Source organism: Euleptes europaea, chromosome 12 (assembly GCF_029931775.1).
Source record: "Euleptes europaea isolate rEulEur1 chromosome 12, rEulEur1.hap1, whole genome shotgun sequence".
Classification (NCBI taxonomy): Eukaryota; Metazoa; Chordata; class Lepidosauria; order Squamata; family Sphaerodactylidae; genus Euleptes; species Euleptes europaea.
The window spans coordinates 18,124,085-18,138,970 of NC_079323.1; positions in this window are offsets into that span (position 1 = coordinate 18,124,085).

Consider the following 14,886-nt stretch of genomic DNA (forward strand, 5'->3'; position numbering starts at 1 on the left):
TCTTTGCTAAGAACTGAAGCAAAAGTTTGAAACAGGAAAGTCATTTAATCAAACACTTCTCACTGGTGCTAGGGATATAGCCAACTAAGTTTGAAAACAGAGAGTTCAAATGGGTTTTAGTTCAGTTTTGGATTCACAGTTGAGAAGTAAGACACATGTTTTCTTCGACTGGAGGGACAGCCATATTGATCTGTTGTGGCAAAATTAAACAGGGGCCCAACGCCCCCTTAAAGATTAACGTTTGACTGGTTCATCTCCATGATAACCCCTTTCCGTTGTTTGAACTCTGAGGGCGCTCTGGCTCTGATGATGTGGGCTGTGATTCTTGAAATCTTATGCAGAAATTGATTTTGTTAATCTTTAAGGTATGACTCAATTTCTGTTCAGTATGATGGAGGAATGGTTTAGCCCTAAGCCTCTTCACTCAGAGCAAAGAGCAGACCTGTGTAGCCAGCGTGGTGTAGTGGTTAAGAGCGGTGGTTTGGAGCGGTGGAGTCTGCTCTGCAGAACCGGGTTTGATCCCCCACTCCTCCACATGAGCGGTGGAGGCTAATCTGGTGAACTGGATTTGTTTCCCCACTCCTACACACGAAGCCAGCTGGGTGACCTTGGGCTAGTCACACTCTCTCAGCACCACCTACCTCACAGGATGTCTGTTGTGGGGAAGCGAAGGTGATTGTAAGCTGGTTTGATTCTCCCTTAAGTGGTAGAGAACGTTGGCATATAAAAACCAACTCTTCTTCATCATCATCATCATCTACAACTCTCAAGCAGAATTAAGGTTCTGGATTAGCCAGGCTTGCTATAAATATTGGGACCTTTTAAAAGAAGTAATGCTCTACAGGTGTCCTTTGACCATTGGTTTGGGGCAGGTGCCATTATTAACCATATTAATACTCACACACAAGTACATACACATTTTGTTAAAGATTTTCTGTAATTCGTTAGAAGAACAATAGCTTTGATTCTGCGGAAACTCTCAGTTGACAGAAGGGATTTCTGTCAGTTGAACAGGACTTACTCTCCTCCCCACTTCTGTGTGTGTAAAGTGCCGTCAAGTCGCAGCCAACTTATGGCGACCGCTTTTGGGGTTTTCATTGCAAGAGACTAACAGAGGTGGTTTGCCAGTGCCTTCCTCTGCACAGCAACCCTGGTATTCCTTGGTGGTCTCCCATCCAAATACTAACCAGGGCCAACCCTGCTTAGCTTCTGAGATCTGACGAGATCAGGCTAGCCTGGGCAATCCACTTCTACCACAGCCCAAAATAAACCCCAACATGCTACTCCTTGGGGAAAGCCCCCCCAGGAAAGAAATAAGGAGTTGGAGGTCTTAAGCAGAAGGGGAAACTGGTAAAAAATCTTCCCCCTTCCACTAGCAAAAAATGTCCACAGGACCTAACCCATAATATTGAACTTCATTAATAAATGCAGCTACGTCTATCCTTAGTATTTCTTTTTTAAAAATCTGTATTAGTGTAACTCACCAGTACCAAAATAGCTTTTTGAAAAGTAAGCAAGTGAGCCCTTAGTTTGGAGCTCCACTGAATAAAATTGGCTTCACTGAACACAATTATAATTTTCAATTAAGATTGGCTACCACTGATTAAAGCTGTAGGGAGTGATCCAAAGCAGGAGCTACTTAAAAATAAGCCCCGTTTTATTCCATGGGGCTTACCCCCAGAAAAGTGTATTTAGGATTGCAGCCTTAGTTGATTAATTGACAAATATATAAAATCTTTCAGACCTAGTTTTACTACTTTGGGACGGTAGACTAGCCTCCAGATTTTGAAGTTCGGCATCATGATAGACTAAACTTGGCATCTGTGGAAAGAATCACACTTTAGAGGACCAGCAAAGTCTTGGTGAAGTTGCTGTCTAACTTATCTCATGAGGTTCTTGTGAAGACCCGCATGCCACAGCGGACGGGTGGAATTCAAAGAAGACAAATTAAAGGAAAACCCGGCTCTTAATGAAATTTCCTATAGCCAAGGATTTAAACACGTACCTTTGAGACCCTTCTGTTCAGCATGAATTTTTCCCATGGCTCTGTTTCAAAGAACTGAAGATAGCATGCACACAGAGAAAAGAATTGCTGCTGCATGAAGCTGAGGTTTAGATCTTCCATAGGCTTCTCCAATGTTTGTGGATTTTCCTGCCCAAAGCAGGAAGCTGAACAAGAGCTGGCAAGAACCAAATGTTCTGTGTTGATTTGCTTTCGCTTGAGTAAATGTGATGCTTAGGGCACAGCCTGCTTTGTTTGCACAACCTTCTTTATTTCTTCTTCGGTTGCTCCAGAAGAGGGATCACAATTGCTTCTGTTTGAAAGAGCATATCCGTACATCACTATCTCTTCAAAGGGACTGATTGGAAGCAGGCTTTCCTTCTTCTGTGTTCTTGCACCTTGGACTTTTCCCTAAATATTACAACAGTCTCCATTTCACAGCTTCGTAAATCAATGCATTCATCTCCTTCTTCTTCCCACGCTGGGATGGCCCACGGGCTAGGCAAACCTAGGCAACCATCTAGGGCACCAGATTTTGAGAGGTGCCAAAAAGGAAAGAGGAACCTCCTTTACTAGAAGAAGAGAAGTCTGGCATTAACTGGGTTCTAGAATCCCCATATTTGTTTGCTCTGGACTTCTTTAGCTGGCATGACGGAACAGTTTAAACCCCTTCTCCCCATGCACCTCCATCTCCATCCAAATTGGAGTCAGATTGGTGTAGTGGTTAAGAGCAGCAGACTCTAATCTAGAGAAGCGGGTTTGATTCTCCACTCCTCCACATGAACGGCAGAACTAGCGAGCCAGATTTGTTTTCCCACTCTTCCACATGAAGCCTACTGGGTGACCCTGGGCTAGTCACAGTTCTCTCCGAATTCTCTCAGCCTCACCTAGCTCACAAGGTGTCTGTTGTGGAGATGGGAAGTTAAGGTGATTGTAAGCCACTTTGAGACTCCTTAAAGGTAGAGGAAAAGTGGGGTATAAAAACCAACTCTTCTTCTTCTTATGCATACCTGGTAAGCACAAAACTCCCAAACCACATCAGTAGACCCAAACCACGGACAAACCTGAGGAAAAAGGCATATAATGGAATTAAGCCCTCAGGCTAGTGTAGATGAACTAAAAGAAGGGGGGATTTGCTGTCAAATCACAGCTGACTTTTGGCAACTCCATGGGGTTTTCAAGGCAAGAGACGTTCAGAGGTGGTTTGTCATTGCCTGCCTTTGTGTCACAATCCTGGACTTCCTTGGTAGTCTCCCATCCAAATACCAACAAGTGCTGACCCTAACCAGATGGCCTACTGCTGGTAGAGAGAAATATTTTAAATATTTTCTTGGCTGTTAATGTTTTTCAATCATATTTTGGGACTCTTGCATTATAAAGAAGAAGAGGAAGAGGAGGAGGAAGAAGAAGAGTTGGTTTTTATATGCCGACTTTCTCTACCACTTAAGGGAGACTCAAACTGGCTTAAAATCACCTCCCCTTTCCCTCGCCACAACAGACACCCTGTGAGGGAGGTGGGGCTGAGAGAGGTCTGTGAGAACTGTGACCTGGCTTCATGCGTAGGAGTGGGGAAATCAAACCCAGTTCTCCAGATTAGCCTCCGCCGCTCATGTGGAGGAGTGGGGAATCAAACCTGGTCCACCGCTCCAAACCACCACTTTTAACCACTACACCACACTGGCTCTCACCAGCACCATTTCCTAAGCCCTAATGTCAGGGAACCTTTTACAGTTCATTTACAGGCTTCATCCAGTGTTAACTACTTACAGCCTCCCTCTTTTCACATTGCAGCACAGAATGACCTGATGTTTTCATTCTTGTCCCAAGAACAAAACAAGTTAATGGATAAAACAGACTGTGGAAAGACTACGAATCCTGAGAGCTTAAATTTTTTTAAAAAAAAAATCAACGGTGATTATGAGTACACTAGCAAACACTGGCAGATACTTCCTCTAATTATTGAATACTGTATTGTTATGTGCTCTCCTCTTTCCTGAGTGGTGGAAAGTTCAGGGGCAGCTCTACAGGGTTGAACTTCCTTTTGCGTGAGATATTATTGTTATAGCTTATGCATAAAATACTTTTCTGTATAAAAATACACTCAATATGTCACTCAAGATCACCAGAGACTTATAGTATTAAGGAGACATCAGTGTATTTACAAATATAGACAATGAGCATAGAAGAGCAGCAAATAGTAACCAGGCAGATGGTGCTAATCTGTGAGGCATCATCCTCTTGGGGGTCCTACCAGGTTTCTTCTTCAAGCTCGCTGAAAGACGTACATTTCCGTTGCAGCTCTCTAAACTATTTTTCTCTGCTTTGTAAACGTTGGTGGAACACTGATGTCAGCTTCATCCTCGCCGGTTGTTTTGTCTCGGCAAATAGCGGATTTCAACTTTAATGAGATGTTGAAGAAACACCTTCCAGACATAAGCTCTCTGGAGGAAACGTCATCACATCATCAATGACCAATTAGCAAATCCAAAGCAAGAGGCTCTTACACCAGTGGAAGATTTTCTTGCATTGGAGGAAGTCTCTTCGCACTGAAGGAATGCACTGTTGTTAGCTGTAAGGATATATCCCAAGTAGAATGCTTGTTCTAGACTTCTCACTTTTATATTTATTGAATGGGTTTTTTTTCCCCAAAGTCATAATTCACCTTGGGCCAGCCCTATTACCCCTATGGTCAAATACTTTAACCTTAAATAAATGCCTCTAGAGCTTAAAGGCATGTCAGACTCAAAGGAGCATCTTTTAATAGGACTATGGAGAAGTTGCTGGGACTATGGAGAAGCTGTTGGGGGAGAGTGTTATGGATACTGTGGACTGCCAAAAAAATATATCAATGGGTTATGGATCAAATCAAGCCTGAACTGACCCTACAAACTAAAATGACTAAACTGAGGCTGTCGTACTTTGGTCACATTATGAGAAGACAAGAATCACTAGAAAAGACAATCATGCTAGGAAAAGTTGAAGGCAGCAGGAACAGAGGAAGACTCAACAAGAGATGGATTGACTCTATAAAGGAAGCCATGGCCCTCAGTTTGCAAGACCTGAGCAAGGCTGTTAAAGATAGGATGTTTTGGAGGACGAGGATCCTGATTCATAGGGTCACCATGAGTTGGAAGCGACTTGATGGCACTTACACACATGGAGAAGTTGGCATAGGAAGTTTAGAAGATTCTGCGTAAGCAATAATCTAATACCAGTAGTGTGTATCTAACCATCCACAGACTTCACAGAGTGGAACTTTCCTGCTTCCCGCTCCTGCTGCTGCTCCCTGAACACCTGAAATTGTATTTCCCAGGGTCAGCAGACTCTTAAGAATAGTATAGGGGACAAAGTGAGGATCTGCAATGGGAGGGGGGCTCAGACTCTTATCAGGTCTTTTCATGTGACTTATCATTCACATCTGTATTCTTTCCCATGTCGTCCTTAGAAGAAGAAACTCTGTGTTTATTGTTCTCTTATTTCATCCACCGGTATCCTACCATTTTTTGCCAGTATGGCATGTTTCCTCTTGTGACTTGTTTTGCTGTTTTATGACAGATTGAATGCAATGGAAAAGATATGAGGAAGCAAGTCAGAAATTGTCTTATGGGATAGTTATGTGAAAGGAGTACCCCAGGATAGGGTGTCTATTCCAGGAACAGTAAATTTTGTATTATTGTTTTCCCATTTTCTCATCTCTGGCCTCATGTACCGTACATTCCACATCAAGCCTCTAGAGGGCTCCAGTTTGTCTATGTCAGTGATTCTAAAACCATCTGAAATAGGATCCAGTTCTAAACTAAATCTACTTTTCAGGACCTACTTGCAAAATAGCAACATGCTACCTTCACATCATCTACATAAAATCCCATTTTATATTTTATTTTTCATGTTTTGGTATTTGTAAATATATAGAATTATTGAGCAACCGGCAGTTTTTCATGGCCGTTTTGCACATTATGCAAAGTAACACTCAAATAAAGCTCTCAGACTCTCCTCTCCCACATCACCTGGTTCCTTCTCCTTCCTTGTGACCTCACAACCCACCTGTGAGAGAGTTGTGACCCAGTTTGGGCTGTTGATCCCTAGTTTGAGAACTACTGCTGTATGTGCCAGCTAGTCATGTCAAATGCTTACTCCAGGAGGGCAACGTCCCAGTGATGAACCCACCTGGACCCTCAAACCACCCTCGCTTCTTGGGCCCACAGGAGAAGCAGTGGTGGGGCAGAAATGATGTTGGGCTACATGCCAATCCCAAGTCCAGACAAAACTCTGGATATGGCAACAGATGTCACCCAATGCTCTAGAAACTCTATGGTAATACCATTGAGTTATAACATAAAGTTTCTAGAATATCGGTTGACACACTGATGTCATGTCCAGTTCTTTGTCCAGATATGACATCATCATGCAGCCTGACAACATTTCTGCCCCTTGCCCCTCCCCCAAAGCACCTGGGGATGCCAAGCTACTTCCTGGCATCCCTAGTGCTGGTTCAGACAAAGCAAAACACGTCTACCTTACGAACTACTGGTTACTTCAGTGTGGTGTCTGTCTGTGTAATTCGCAAGTTAGGACCATCAACCATGGCAGGTGGAAACTCTTCTGACTGACTGTCTCCTCTGGGCCAGGGAGCAAATTAGTGCTAGAGTCTCCATAAGCACTATTAATGCCATCATCCTGAAATCTCTTTAAAGCACATGACAGAGATATATTTAAACTGGTAGGATGATACACCCAAGACTTTATCCATTTGTACTAGATGTCTTGTAATGAAACTCCTGAGGTCAGGTTTCAAAAGCCAACAGTAAAATTTAAGGTATAGTATCTTCCTCGGAATGCAATGGAGGGTTAAGTAGAAGGAAAATTGTGATTGATAGTAGAGTAGGGATGTCAAGTGGTGTACCTGCATTCCCAGGAGCTTTGGGGGCAAAGCAATGGTTGGAAATGACATTGAGCTATGTGCCACTGTTCAGGCAAAAACCCAGACATTATGTCAGCAAGTTGACTAACACTCTAGAAACGCTATGGTATTACCATAGCGTTTCTAGAGCTTCTGCTGATGGCTGATATCTCATCCAGGTTTTTGCAGAAATAGAATAATAGAATCATATAATCATAAAGTTGGAAGGGACCACCAGAGTCATCTAGTCCAACCTCCTGCACAATGCAGGAAATTCACAACTACCTCCCCCACACACACCCCAAGTGACCCCTACTCCATACCCAGAAGATGGCCAAGATGCCCTCCCTCTCATGATCTGCCTAAGGTCATAGAATCAGCATTGCTGACAGATGGTCATCTAGCCTCTTCTTAAAAACCTCCAGGGAAGGAGCACTTACCACCTCCCAAGGAAGCCTGTTCCACTGAGGAACCCCTCTAACTGTTAGAAAATTCATCCTAATGTCTAGACACAAACTCTTTTGATTTAATTTCAACCCGTTGGTTTTGGTCTGACCTTCTGGGGGAACAGGAAACAACTCGTCACCCTCCTCTAGATGACAGCCCTTCAAGTACTTGAAGATGGTTATCATATCACCTCTCAGTCTTCTCTTCTTCAGGCATTGGGCTGGCTACATGCTGTCACAAGGAGATTGCCTGCCCAAAGGGGGTACTTAGCATGCCTGTAGTAGAGTGAAATGACATTCTGAAAGCTAGCCAAAGTCAATCCATCAAACCTCTGGTTTTTTTGGTAGTAAGTCTAGATAAGCCAGTCACGAAATACAAATATCCAAGTTAAAAATCCAGAGCAGGTATCGCCAGAATAGAGGTAGCTTGATCTGATACGAACTACATTTGTCACCTGTGGGTACATAATGTGCAACGTCCATACTGTCAAACTGCCCATACTGTGCATTTGAATTATGAATTGAATGCTTGGCTATCTCAATTTGTTCTTAATGTATAACCTCAACATCCCTGCGGTGCTTTTCAATTCTTCTCGCTTGGCTTCTTCTCCTTTTTTTTTTATAGATAGCATCATATCATATTTCCTGTTCAAGCGATGGCAGTTTACTGCATTTTATGAGTCTACAGGATGAGTGACAAGGTATCTGAAATGCTAAAAAATGCAGTTTTATTGGACGAACTTAAACAAAATACAGGCAGAAGGGAAGAAGGGTGGTGGAAAACTGTGCTGTCAGGGAATAGGTGCTTATTTTTCTAGTATTCACACTATCTGAATCACACTTTGCTGTGGAAGTACCTGTCAGTATATGCCTACAATGGATTTATGTAAGGCAGATAGGCAGCTCTGACAGATAAAAGGCTGAGCTTAGAATTTAGTATGTAATTATAGACAGCATCCCAGAATTCCAAAACACCAATTTTTATGCTCGCTAGGATTAAAATTGAGAGAAAGGGTTGGAAAGGTATGAGGAGGGCAGAAGGGGTAGTTTATTGAATTGTTACATTGCCTTCCTATGAGGAGCTCAGGGTAACCACATATAAGAAATCAGAGATCAGTTCCCCAGGAGAAAATGGCCACTTTGGCAATTGGATTCTGTGGCATTGAGCTTCCCTCTCCAAACCCTCCTCTCCTCAGGCTCTGCCCCAAAAACCTCCCATCGGGGGTGAAGAGGGACCTGGCAACCCTATCTAGGAACAGTCACCATCCAGCCTAAGATGGTAAATCTATTATCTCTCCCTCCTTCCTCAGTATGCTTTGAAACAACACAGCTTGCTTGGTCACTAAATAAATAACCATTTACCACATGACATTGTGGCTCCTCGTTTTGTACTGCCAGCAAGTTGAGAGAATGCAGTTAATCAAATCATATATTGGGCTTCTGATATCCTTTCTCATTAGCAATGTCTCCATCCAACGAGACTGAATCACCCACCCAGCATGCGGCACACTATAAATTGTGCCGGGCTTTTCGTTTGTCCATGAGAATCCAATGCCCTTGCAATTGTGATTGAGTGCCAAAAACCAAAAATGAAACCAGCCCCTAAAACACATTCATCTAGAATTTGCCTGAAGTAGTTAAAAAAATTCCCCCAAAGAAAATTCTAGAAGCAACACCATGAATCACAATGAAATTTATTTCAGAGAGAAAGAAGGAGCCAGTTGATCATCTTTGCTTAGCTCTGTCACAGCCTGTGTTCTTTCGGTCTTGTACTTCTTCTTGCCCAATATATTATCTTCTTTATTTAAAAAATACCCCTGTTTAGTTAAATCAAGCTGTTAATGAGATAAGATGTGATAAATACTTGCTATTAAGGAGAAAGCTGTAATCGTATAGTTCAGCACACTACATTTAAATGAAGCCATTTTGTATTCCAGGAAATAGTGGGCCCAATGAAACCATCACTCTTGACTGTGTAATGTCATGTGGAAAGAGCAGTTTCATCATGGTTAACAATGTGCTCAGCATTGCCTAGGGCATTTAAAATGGAATGGGACTGGATGAGGTAGGATGACAAACTGGTGACCCAGTGCATTCCTAAGGAGAGTTACTCCAATCTAAGCCCATTGAAATGAATGTTACTCCAATCTAAGTCCATTGAAATGAATGGGCTTAGACTGGAGTAACTCTCCTTAGGAATGCACTGTGAGCCCTGGATTACGTCAGGCAGAAAACTGTAAGTGTTTGAATCTTCTATCATTTCAGCATTTCAAGGGCCATCTTGAAAGAATGGAGGAATAACATTAGAACACTGAAATCCTATCTATCAATAACACTTTAGTTCCACCCTTCTCCAAGACATTCAGGAAAGTATGAAGGCTTTAAAAGGGAATGGACATGTTCATGGGGGAGAGGGGTATTCATGGCTACTAGTCAAAATGGGTACTAGTCATGATGCTTCCCTATTCTCTCCAGGATCAGATGAGCATGCCTATTATATTAGGTGCTGTGGAACACAGGCAGGACAATGCTGTGGGCTTCCTAGAGGCACCTGGTTGGCCACTGTGTGCTGGACTGGATGTTAATAGTTTAGTTTCCCAGTGATACTCTCCTCAGGAAAATGCTAGATTGTGGGGAAAGATCTTTGGGAGCAAGTTAGGAATGTTCTCTGCCTGAGACTTTGGATAGCTATTGCCAATCAGAACAGGCAGCCATTGACTGTACACCATCTCAATATAATGAATCTACCTTCTCAGTAAAAAGGTAAAGGTAAAGGTCCCCTGTGCAAGTACCAGGTCATTCCTGACCCATGGGGTGACATCACATCCCGACCTTTACTAGGCAGATTTGGTTTACGGGGTGGTTTGCCAGTGCCTTCCCCAGTCGTCTTCCCTCTACCCCCAGAAAGCTGGGTACTCATTTTATCAACCTCGGAAGGATGGAAGGCTGAGTCAACCTTGAGCCAGCTACCTGAAACAGACTCTCGTTGGGATCGAACTCAGGTCGTGAGCAGAGCTTGGACTGCAGGACTGCAGCTTACCACTCTGCGCCATGGGGCTCATGCCTTCTCAGTAGTGGGACCCAAACTCTGGAACTCTCTCTCCCCACAGAGATTTATCTGTCACCTTCTGTTGCCATCTTCCACCAGTGGGTGACCTTTTTAGTTTCACTTGGCATTCCCTCAGTGATCTCTCCTTCCTGCTCAATGTTTTTAATCGTTGTTTTTGTCTTATGTGTATTCTAGCTGTGGTTTTAATTGTTTTAATGATGGGATTTGGTGGGGGGCATTAATACTTTTAAAATATGATTTTATTGTGTGTGTGTTTTAATTTGTTAGCTGCCTTGTTGACCCTCATGAGGGCAGAAAGGAGAGATGTAACTTTTATAAAGTGAATAAATAAATAGGTGGCATTTGATAAATATCTAGAGCAATATATTTTAAACTCTTCCAATATTTTACCCACAGAGATATAGCCACACACCCTGCCGCCATCATTTTGTGAGAGTTCATGTTTTTTTTTCCCCACCTCACTATTGGTTGTAACTATGATAATATAAAATTCAGTTATAATTATACTGAAAAATTGTACAGAGCACTGTAGGCTTTGTCTTGTCAAGCTTCCTCATAATTCTCATGTTTTATTGGTGCTAAATATGAACTTAATTAGTAATCAGAGCTTGAGGTCCTCTTTTGTAATTCTAAACCACCAGCTCAAAATATTTGAATATCTTTTTTCTGCAGTAGCACTAAATGAGCCATTGAAAATTCATCTTTTTCGACTTCTTTTTAAAAAATATCTGATAGCACTTTTTTTGGGGGGGGAACCTTCCAAAGTGGCTATAATTACTTACATCCCAGTTGATAAGTATTTGTAGGCAGTCAAACTCTAACTTTGGAGTATTTTAACTAAGATGTGACTTCTCATATCTTTATGTAAATGGATGTGGTGCTAATTTATAAAAATAAACAGGTAGCATTAAAGGACTAATATTGAAGGCTAGCAAAATGCCTGTCCTGATAATAGCTAATATTTTCAGGAGTGACAAAAAAGGTCCTAACCAGATTATGATGTCGCCTGTCTTCTAAGGGTCATGGCTGAGTGAGGGTTGAATAGGACTGGGTGTGGAGAGCTTGGATTTCCCTGACCTTCACCGACACTGTGACTGTGCTCTCCTGAATAACTGGAGCAGGCAGGATGCATTCACCAGTCCATGCATATAAGCAGAAGATGATCTACTGTAAATAGGGTTGCCAATTTCCAGGTACTAGCTGGAGATCTCCTGCTAATACAACTGATCTCCAGCCAATAGAGATCAATTCACCTGGAGAAAATGACCGCTTTGGCAATTGGACTCTATGGCATTGAAGTCTCTTCCCTCCCCAAACCCCGCCCTCCTCAGGCTCCACCCCAAAAACCTCCCATCAGTGGCGAAGAGGGACCTGGCAACCCTAACCCTAAGCCTGATCGTATCACTCCACTCATCAAAGTGTATTCATTCATTTACTAAAATATTTCTACCTTACCTTACATTTTGGCTCAAGTTTGAAGTCTCCTTCCAATCTAAGGAATCCTCCTCTAACTTAAGTGGCTCTTCTGATGGAGGAAGGGCCACTTAAGTTGGAGGAAGGCTTCTTAAAAGATGGTTGGATCCCCACTAATGCATGTCCTGAGGAAAAACCCAGCAAATGGCTGCGGGGGAGGGGAGGATTTTTAACTGGCAATGTGCCACGTAGAAAGATTGGGCCACCTCAGAATGGAGTTGCAAAGGGTGGCACCATCACTGACAAGGCCCTGCTTCACTCCTTCAAAAGCAATGCCTTAGTAAAGAATGAAAAATAGGGCCTCATTTACTGATCTAAGTAAAAAGGGTTTGACCAGCACTGGACCCATGTCATTCCACATCAGGATGGAGAGGCAAGAACCAGGTGGAAGACCAGCCAGGTGCAGTGGGGCTTTTATTTCTATCTTGTACAGCAACAAAACAATTTGTCTACCAGCCAGGGAAGTAGTTGGGAGTAGTTGCATCACTCTCCCTCCTCTGCCAGCCCCAGGCTGTGTTGTTCTGCCCTTTTAAGCCCTGCCCCACTGAAATCCTTGTAATGGACCCACTTCCCTTAAACTAGTTTCAGATGAAGGGAGCTTTGACTCTTGAAAGCTTGTACCCACAAAATCTTGTTGGTAAGGTGCTACTGGACTTGAATCTAGCTGTTCCCTTAAATCAGCTGTGCCTTTGCCCTCACTTCTAAGGTATTACCTTTTTCACTGGGGGCACTCCCATTGCTAACCAGCACCTCCTCACTTTTTTGGTGCAAGGCCACAATTGCATGACCAGTTTATCCCTTCTGTTGTGTCTCTGAAACTGCTGTTCTCCAGGTGATCTGCTCTCTATCGGCTGGAGATCAGTTGTAATAGGAGATCTACAGCTGCCACCTGGAGGTTGGCAACCCTACTCATGACCTGGAGGGAACTCTGTTTCCATTGGCTGGGATGGTAGAGGTCTACAACTGGGTAGTACATGTAGGACAGTGATAAAACAAGATATTTCAGTGTGCAACAGTTCAAGCCTGAGCAGAGTTACATCCTTCGAAACCCGTCGACTCCAATTGACTTAGAACGATATAACTCCACTTGCGACTCCACTGTAAAGACCAAGTTATCTGTGGCATATTGTGCCTGCCTTAAATGGAGCCCACAGGGCACATTTTTGATCATGGAAATGGCATGAGGGGTGAGGAGTTCACTCCTCCCCCTTACTCAGCACTCTGCCCCTAATCCATACCACACATGTGTGTCCAGAGCTGCTTTTTGCCTATAAAGCAACATTGGGTGATCCAGTCACAGATCCCCAATTCACTTCTAGTTTCAGCCCTGAGGCAGAAAATCCAAATCCACCCTCACATGGCTAAATACAGTGGTGAACTAAATAACTGACTATTTTCTGCCCATTAAGAAGATTTCAAAATCTGTGCCTGAGGCGAGCTTCCTCACCCCAATCTGTTGCTAGGGCCAGCTTTGTCCAGATTACCGATGATAATATTGGTAAGCTTGAAGAAAGCTCTTCTTTTTTTTTTTCAGTCAAGAAGATGAAGAAAGAGTCATCTTCCCGTAACAGGAAAGAATTCTGTGAAATGCTTTTTCCGGTTCACTATTAATAATATGAAAGGGATAAAGACTGGAACTGCCTTAGTGCCTAGGTGAAGGTCAAGCCATATGTTTTCATGCTGAGTCAAGAGCCAATTGTATAGACCTTTACACCAGTCTGGAAATTCCCCTTTTAATACTGACATGAATAAATACCCAGAACAACCATTCTGTGATAGCTGAGAGCTTAAGTAAAGAAAGACTGTTTTTTTTAAAAAAAAAAAAATCACACACATACACACAAGCTGATGAATTAGTAGAAGCTTGTTAGATTGGTTTTCCTTGGTTCCTTTTTGAAGAACAATCTTTATGTTTCATGTACTAAGTTGAGAGGTTATCAACTATTGGTTTGTTCACGTTGTGATATGTTTAATAATTATATTGAGAAAATTCACTTAAGTTTTACACCCCTCTGTGGGAACTAGATAAAAATTGATGATATATGCATTTTCATAGACTTGTTCGTTTTCTGTTAAGAGAGCCCCTCGCACTGTTCTTATATCTGAACCTCCAGGTAGCAGCTGGATATCTCCTGCTATTACAATTGATCTCTAGCCGGTAGAGATCAGTTCACCTGGAAAAAATGGCCGCTTTGGCAATTGGACTCTATGGCATTGAAGTCCCTCCCCCAAACCCCACCCTCCTCAGGCTCCACCCCAAATCTCCTGCTGGTGGTGAAGAGGGACCTGACACCCCTAACCCTGCTGCTAAAAGGAACCACTCCCTGCCCTTCTCTGTGACAGCCCTTCAACTACTTTCCCCTAAACTGGCTTATCTTCTTCCACCACAATTTCTCCTCCTACCTCACTTTTTCTCACAGTGACGGCAACATTCCCGCCCTTTGTAGGCCCCTTCCACAGAAGAAGAGATGCACAATTCATCTTGTGTCCTGGCTTAACCAAAGGAGGACACAAAAAGGCTGGACTTTCTCACAGAGGGTCAGGCCCAAACAGTGGCGTGCATCTCAGAAGAGATACATAAGTTGTAGGAAAATCCCTTAGGCTGGAGGAAGCCTTCAAACGATGCTGAGCAGAACGGTAGGATGCAGACCAATGTAAACAAGGCACCCTCTTCTCGGCGAGTGCTAAACTCAGCTGCACAAAACAACAAACTCTAAAACCTGCCCAGGGCTTTCACAGAAGATTGTTCGGTGCGCACACACTCTCTCTCTCTCTCTCTCTCTCACACACACACACACAGTCCAAAAAGATCCTCGCCTCTCACTCTGAAAGGGGATTTATTTGAAATGAATTCATCAATATTTCTATTCCACTTTTCACTGCTGCCCGAGCACTAGTCTTGCGAGACGAAAAAGAAGGCTGTTACATTATTCCCGCTGTGGCTGCCTGTCCAAAGGAACCAATTACCTTGTCCCCTTTTATATTCTCTGGAACC